This window comes from Palaemon carinicauda, chromosome 32, assembly GCF_036898095.1.
Source record: "Palaemon carinicauda isolate YSFRI2023 chromosome 32, ASM3689809v2, whole genome shotgun sequence".
Classification (NCBI taxonomy): Eukaryota; Metazoa; Arthropoda; class Malacostraca; order Decapoda; family Palaemonidae; genus Palaemon; species Palaemon carinicauda.
In genome coordinates this window covers 840,261-847,383 of record NC_090756.1, presented here as the reverse complement: position 1 = coordinate 847,383, position 7,123 = coordinate 840,261, and the positions used below count along the sequence as shown (strand labels likewise).

General features: G+C 34.9%; 1 long non-coding RNA gene across 2 annotated transcripts in view; it reads left to right on the top strand.

Moving 5' to 3' along the window:
* Positions 1 to 1,667: 1,667 nt before the first annotated feature.
* Positions 1,668 to 7,123, top strand: part of LOC137625692 (uncharacterized) — a 25,857-nt gene continuing 20,401 nt past the window's right edge. For both annotated transcript variants that reach the window (XR_011040870.1, XR_011040869.1), the window contains exon 1: positions 1,668 to 1,816. This is a non-coding gene — a long non-coding RNA (uncharacterized lncRNA). The remainder of the gene's footprint in view (positions 1,817 to 7,123) is intronic.

Sequence of the window (7,123 nt, the reverse complement as noted above, 5' to 3'; positions counted from 1 at the left end):
TTAGAGGGTGAAGAAGAAGTGGTGATATACTTCCCAGGGGGGGGGGGGGGGGAGGGGGGAGGGGAGAGTATATTTCTACTCGGCTAGAGGATACTAGATACGCAGTATTCTAGAAGTTTCATTCTCGCTGTGATCAAGTTGTGGAATGATCTTCTTAATCGGGGAGTTGAATCAGTTGAGCTTCAAAGGTTCAAAGTTGCAGCAAATGTTTTTATTTTGACCAGGCTGACACGAGTCTACTTATAGTTTATATAGGACATATCTGTTTTGACGTTGTTAACAGTTTAAAAATGACATATCTGTTTTGACGTTGTTAATAGTTTATAAATGACATATCTGTTTTAACGTTGTTAATAGTTTACAAATGACATATCTGTTTGACGTTGTTAATAGTTTATAAATGACATATCTGTTTTGACGTTGTTAATAGTTTATATATGACATATCAGTTTTGACGTTGTTAATAGTTTATGTATGACATATCTGTTTTGACGTTGTTACTGTTTTTAGAATGATTTATTGTTAATTTGTTCTCATCATTGATTCATTTCCTTATTTCCTTTCCTCACTGGGCTATGTTTCCCTATTGGAGCCCTTGGGCTTATAGCATCTTACTTTTCCAACTAGGGATGTCGCTTGGCTAATAATAATAATAATAATAATAATAATAATAATAATAATAATAATAAAAGAGGAGGGAAATTTTACCATAAGTAATACGAGAAGTGGGAAGTTTTTAACTCCAATAACCCTTTAGTTTTGAAGATTTTAGAGTGGCTTTTAATTATTAACCAGAAAGGTATACAGTAAATGTTCGATTTTGCTGGGTTCCGGCACACCAAGGCCAATGTGGCACACATAGGTGTGTCTGGAAATGAAGAGGTAGATTCACTGGCAAAGAATACTGCAGCCGAGATTCTACCAAGAAGGTATCCTATTCTCTGTAATGATTTTTTACCGACAACTAAGGATTTTATTTATAATAATTGGTAACAGCATTGGAATAATTTAACTTAAAATAAGATGAGAGAAATAGCGAATGTTATATCCCCTTGGAGGTATAATTTGATGGCCCGAAAATGGGAGACTACTTTTTGTCGTCTTCGCATTCGTCACACTCAGATGACACACGAGTTTGTGCTGGGTGGGCAACACAAAGCATATTGGGACGACTGTTTAATACCCTTGACAGTGAGGCATTTGTTGACTGAATGCCCCACTTATAGCAGAGAAAGAAATAGATTATCTGTTTGAGGCTCGAAGTGAGGATGGCAGGTTCATCCTTGCCAAGATTCTTGGACATGATGTGTCGTACAATGTTAGCAGGTCTTTTGAAAGCTGGTTAACTTTTATATTTTACTTTTCTGGTTTTGATTGCATATTTTTTTAGTCTTTATAATAAACGATACCGACGCCAATGACCTTCGATGCCAGGATCCCAGAGAACTTCAAATCATTCCTTCTTCTCTCCCACCGTTATCCTTACATTAAGGGGTCGGTTGCTTGATGAGACCTCTCTAATAACTTCTATCACAGGGATTCTATTCCACCAAAACCTCTTCTCTTAATTCTCTTGAATTTATATAGATTGAATGAAGAGTTATAGTATAAATCTCTATAGATTTAAAGGTTTATCAAACTCACCCGTTTCGCGTCCGTCAAATCCTCCTGCTGGTTCTCCTGACGGCGACGTCTAAAGCCGAGGGCAATCCCGACCCGTCACCTCGCGCTTCAGCGAGTCCTGATCCCCAGTCGGAGCGGGTGGTCCTAGGGGAGCATCCTGCCGAACACGACGACGACACGACGGTGAAGAGAGGTAGGATTCGACATGGCTCACATACAAAATGGGAAGTGACATTTGGTAAAGATTTGTAATGGAAGTGATATTTGATATAGTTGATAAAGGAAGTGACATTTGGTAAAGATTTGTAAGGGAAGTGATATTTGATATAGTTGATAAAGGAAGTGACATTTGGTAAAGATTTGTAAGGGAAGTGATTATTTTATATAGTTGATAAAGGAAGTAACATTTGGTAAAGATTTGTAAGGGAAGTGATATTTGATATAGTTGATAAAGGAAGTGACATTTGGTAAAGATTTGTAAGGGAAGTGATATTTGATATAGTTGATAAAGGAAGTGACATTTGGTAAAGATTTGTAAGGGAAGTGATATTTGATATAGTTGATAAAGGAAGTGACATTTGGTAAAGATTTGTAAGGGAAGTGATATTTGATAAAGTTGATAAAGGAAGTGACATTTGATTGAAGTCGTAAAGGACGGAATATTGGGATTTTGGATAAAGGAAGTGTCATTTGGTAAAGTTTTAGAAGGGAAGTGACATTTGATTATGTTGATAAAGGAAGTGACATTTGATAAGGGTGTTAAAGGAATTGACAGTTGGGGGACTTTGATAAAAGAGGTGTCATTTGGTAAAGTTTGGAATGGGAAGTGATATTCTATTATGTTGATAAAGGAAGTGAAATTTTGATAACGGTGTTAAAGGAATTGACAATTGGGGACTTTGATAAAGGAAGGGTCATTTAGTAAGGTTTTTTTATGGGTAGTGACATTCAATCATGTTGACAAAGGAAGCGACATTTGATTAAGGTGGTAAAGGAATTGACATTGGGGGACTTTGATAAAGGAAGTATCATTTGGTAAACATTTGTATGGGAAGTGACATTTGATAAGGGTGTTAAAGCAATTGACAGTTGGGGGACTGATAATGAAAGAGACATTTGATAAGGGCGTTCAAGAAATTGACAGTTGGGGGACTGATAATGGAAGTGGCATTTGATAAAGGAAGTGTCTTTGGCAAGAGTAGTAATAGAAGTGACATCAGTTAAAGATGGTAAAAGAATTGACATTGGGGGACTTTGGTAAAAAAAAAAAAAAAAAAAAAGTGGGATTTTGTAAGGGTGATAATGAAAGTGATATTTAGTAAATGAATTGACATTGGAGGATGTTGATAAAGGATGTGATATCTGGTAAAGTTGATAGGGGAAGTGACACTTGAAAAAGTTGATGAAAGAAATGTCATTAGGAAAGGGTGGTAAAGGAAGTAAAATTTGGTAAGGGTGACAAAGGAGGTGACATTTGATAAGGGTGGTAAAGGAGGTGACATTTGATAAGGGTGGTAAAGGAAGTAAAATTTGGTAAGGGTGACAAAGGAAGTGACATTTGATAAGGGTGGTAAAGGAGGTGACATTTGATAAGGGTGACAAAGGAAGTGACATTTGGTAAGGGTGGTAAAGGAGGTGACATTTGATAAGGGTGGTAAAGGAAGTAAAATTTGGTAAGGGTGACAAAGGAAGTGACATTTGATAAGGGTGACAAAGGAAGTGACATTTGATAAGGGTGACAAAGGAAGTGACATTTGATAAGGGTGGTAAAGGAAGTGACATTTGGTAATGGGAATGGAGGGAAGTACAGTAATAAAACAAGTGAGCAAGTCCTGAACGCGGACATGGTCCTCGTAGAGGACATACCTCCGCCAAGGTGACCTAGAGCGCCATATGTCCTAGAATCATGAATTGATGTGACTTCGACTTTCAAGTAACGTTTGACCTTTAATTTAGCTTAACCTTCAAGTGATCTTTGTTCATTTGCCACTGATACTTAATATGACATTGATATAATGCACCAATATGACCTTGACCTTTGACCTTTATAAATTTGAACATCACCCATGGGTTGCGCCTGGACTAGGACTTCCCTGTTGGCTTATGCAAAAGTCAGTGCTTTATTTCTGTCTCTTGATATGGCCACTTATGTCATAGTGACACCAGTGACCCCTGTGACCTTGACCTTGGGGTGACCTTGACCAAAATTTAATCAGTTCTTCCATACACATTGGGGAACTACTTGGCCAAGTTTGAAGTGATTCCGTGTAGAAATGTGGCCTCTACGTTGTCCACAGACAGACAGACAAACAGAGAAACAAACAAACAAACAAACAAACAAACCGAACCGAAAACATAACCTCCGCCAAGCGGCGGAGGTAATAATAATAAAAATAATAATAATAATAATAATAATAATAATAATAATTTTAATAATAATAATATTATTAATAACAAGTGAGCAAGTCCTGAACGCGGACATGGTCCTCGTAGAGGACATACCTCCGCCAAGGTGACCTAGAGCGCCATATGTCCTAGAATCATGAATTGATGTGACTTTGACCTTCACATGACCTTGACCTTCACGTGACCTTCAGGTGACCTTGACCTTCACGTGACCTTGACCTTCACGTGACCTTGACCTTCAAGTGACCTGCTTGACTTTTGACCTTCAAGTGATCTTTGTTCATTTGCCACTGATACTTAATATGACATTGATATAATGCACCAATATGACCTTGACCTTTGACCTTTATAAATTTGAACATCACCCATGGGTTGCGCCTGGACTAGGACTTCCCTGTTGGCTTATGCAAAAGTCAGTGCTTTATTTCTGTCTCTTGATATGGCCACTTATGTCATAGTGACACCAGTGACCCCTGTGACCTTGACCTTGGGGTGACCTTGACCAAAATTTAATCAGTTCTTCCATACACATTGGGGAACTACTTGGCCAAGTTTGAAGTGATTCCGTGTAGAAATGTGGCCTCTACGTTGTCCACAGACAGACAGACAAACAGAGAAACAAACAAACAAACAAACAAACAAACCGAACCGAAAACATAACCTCCGCCGCTTGGCGGAGGTAAAAATGGGTTATAAATGAGGTGACATTTGGTAAGGATGTTAAATGAAGTGACACTAGGTAAGGGTGGCAAAGGAAGTGGCCTTTAGCATAGCTGTAAAAGAAATGACATTTTCTAAGGGTAGTAAAGAAAATAGAATTTTATTACGGTGGTCATCGGTGGCATAGGATTGCCTTCGATATGCTCTTCAACATAACATTTGAAACTTGATAATCACTCTGAGTGCAGACCTCCACCACGGACACTTTCTCGACACCAGATTGTCTTTCCCATAATCAATTTAGATCGTAGGCGTATTTGAAGTCTGTGTGACAACCATGTGCCAACTTAGGTTTAAGGTTAGGGTTAATCCGGTCGACCTTTTGCGCCACCTTGACCTTAACCTTTGACCAAGGACTTTCAAAGTTGCACTGCGCTATGAGTAAAATTGTGGTCAGGAGGCTGTCCATAAACAGACAAACAGCGGCGAAAACATAACCTCCTCCCAACTTCGTTGATGGAAGTAACACTAATGGATGCGTTCATTACATCATGAGCGCTGACAATTCTTCGCCGGTAAATACGATAATAGAGGATGAATGGTTCATTGTTTCATTCATGAACTTGACCTCCTTACTACGACGACTCCTCTTGTGACGTCACGAGATTCTAAACGGCTTTTTAATTATGTTTGTCCTCTCTGATTCTACTTTCTCCTTACATGAAATTTAACTTTTTTTTTCTTTTTGTTGTTGTTGTTTTTATGTTTCGTGATAATTTTACGACATATTTGTGATCTATATGAACGTGGTGGTAAATACCCCTTATATAATTTATTTATTTCCTTATTTCCTTTCCTCACTAGGATATTTTTCCCTGTTGGAGCCCTTGGGCTTATAGCATCCTGCTTTTCCAACTAGGGTTGTAGCTTAGCTAATAATAATAATAACAATAATAATAATAATAATAATAATATGGAAAAGTATTTGATGATATTTTCAATTATACTGATACGCAATAAAATGTACGGGATATATATATATATATATATATATATATATATATATATATATATATATATATATATATATATATATATATATATATAAATATAATAAAAATAATAATAATAATCATAATAATTAATTTGACATAAATCGACCAATCATGAAAATCTCATATACGCAACTCTCTCTCTCTCTCTCTCTCTCTCTCTCTCTCTCTCTCTCTCTCTCTCTCTCTCTCTCTCACAACAAAGTCTATTTCAATAAACTTCATAAGCGCAGCGTTCCAAAGTACAACAAGGAATTTACTATTTAACTTAAGCAAGTTTAACTTCTCTGCGCCCCCCCCCCCCACCCCCTTGGCAAGACATAATTTCGGATGCCTTTCAATGAAAGGCAAATATTGTTATGAACGCCAGAAGTTATAATTGTCTGGGTAAATGCTCTTCGCGAATCACATTCCAATGTTTTGAAAAGTAGCCTACGTTTAGGCCTAAAAATTTGTTTTAGTTCCTCTAGGCCTATAAATTTGTTCTATTATAATTATAGGCTTTCGAATCAAAATTAAGAATGTAAAAAGTTAGTTAACCGTACTTTTACTATATATTTTAATTATATTTATATGTTCATATAGGCCTAAGAAATCTTACTTTGATATTTTCTGTGAAATGGAAGTATAAGATTTTATTAGGCCTACTCTTCCTCTTTGACGATGGCAGATCATTTAAGCATAAAAAAAGGAAAATATTTAAAAATTATTATTAATTTAGTAAAAGATTAAAGTTAAATATTTATTTCCTAATCACACGATGGGTTCTGTGTAGATATAAGAAATGCTTATATATGAATTCAAGGTATATTAACGACTATAGGCTCGTCAATAATCAATATGACTCCCTTGAACTAAGAAAAGCATAAACTAGGTATTTGTTAGATGATCATGAGTACTATGTTGTAGTCTAAGTGTGAGTATATATACTGTGTATATATATGCATAGACGTATGTGTATGTATATATATATATATATATATATATATATATATATATATATATATATATATATATGTATATGTGTGTAAATGATACTTATATATATACACACACACACACACATATATATATATATATAAATATATATATATATATATATATATATATATATATATATATATATATATATATATATACATTTATATTTAAATACAATTGTGTGTATGTATATATATATATATATATATATATATATATATATATAAGTACATATATTTATATATAAATGTGTATATGGTGTGTGTATATATATATATATATATATATATATATATATATATATATATATATATATATATATATATTTATATATATATATTTTTATATGTTATATATATGTGTATATATATACATTATATATATATATATATATATATATA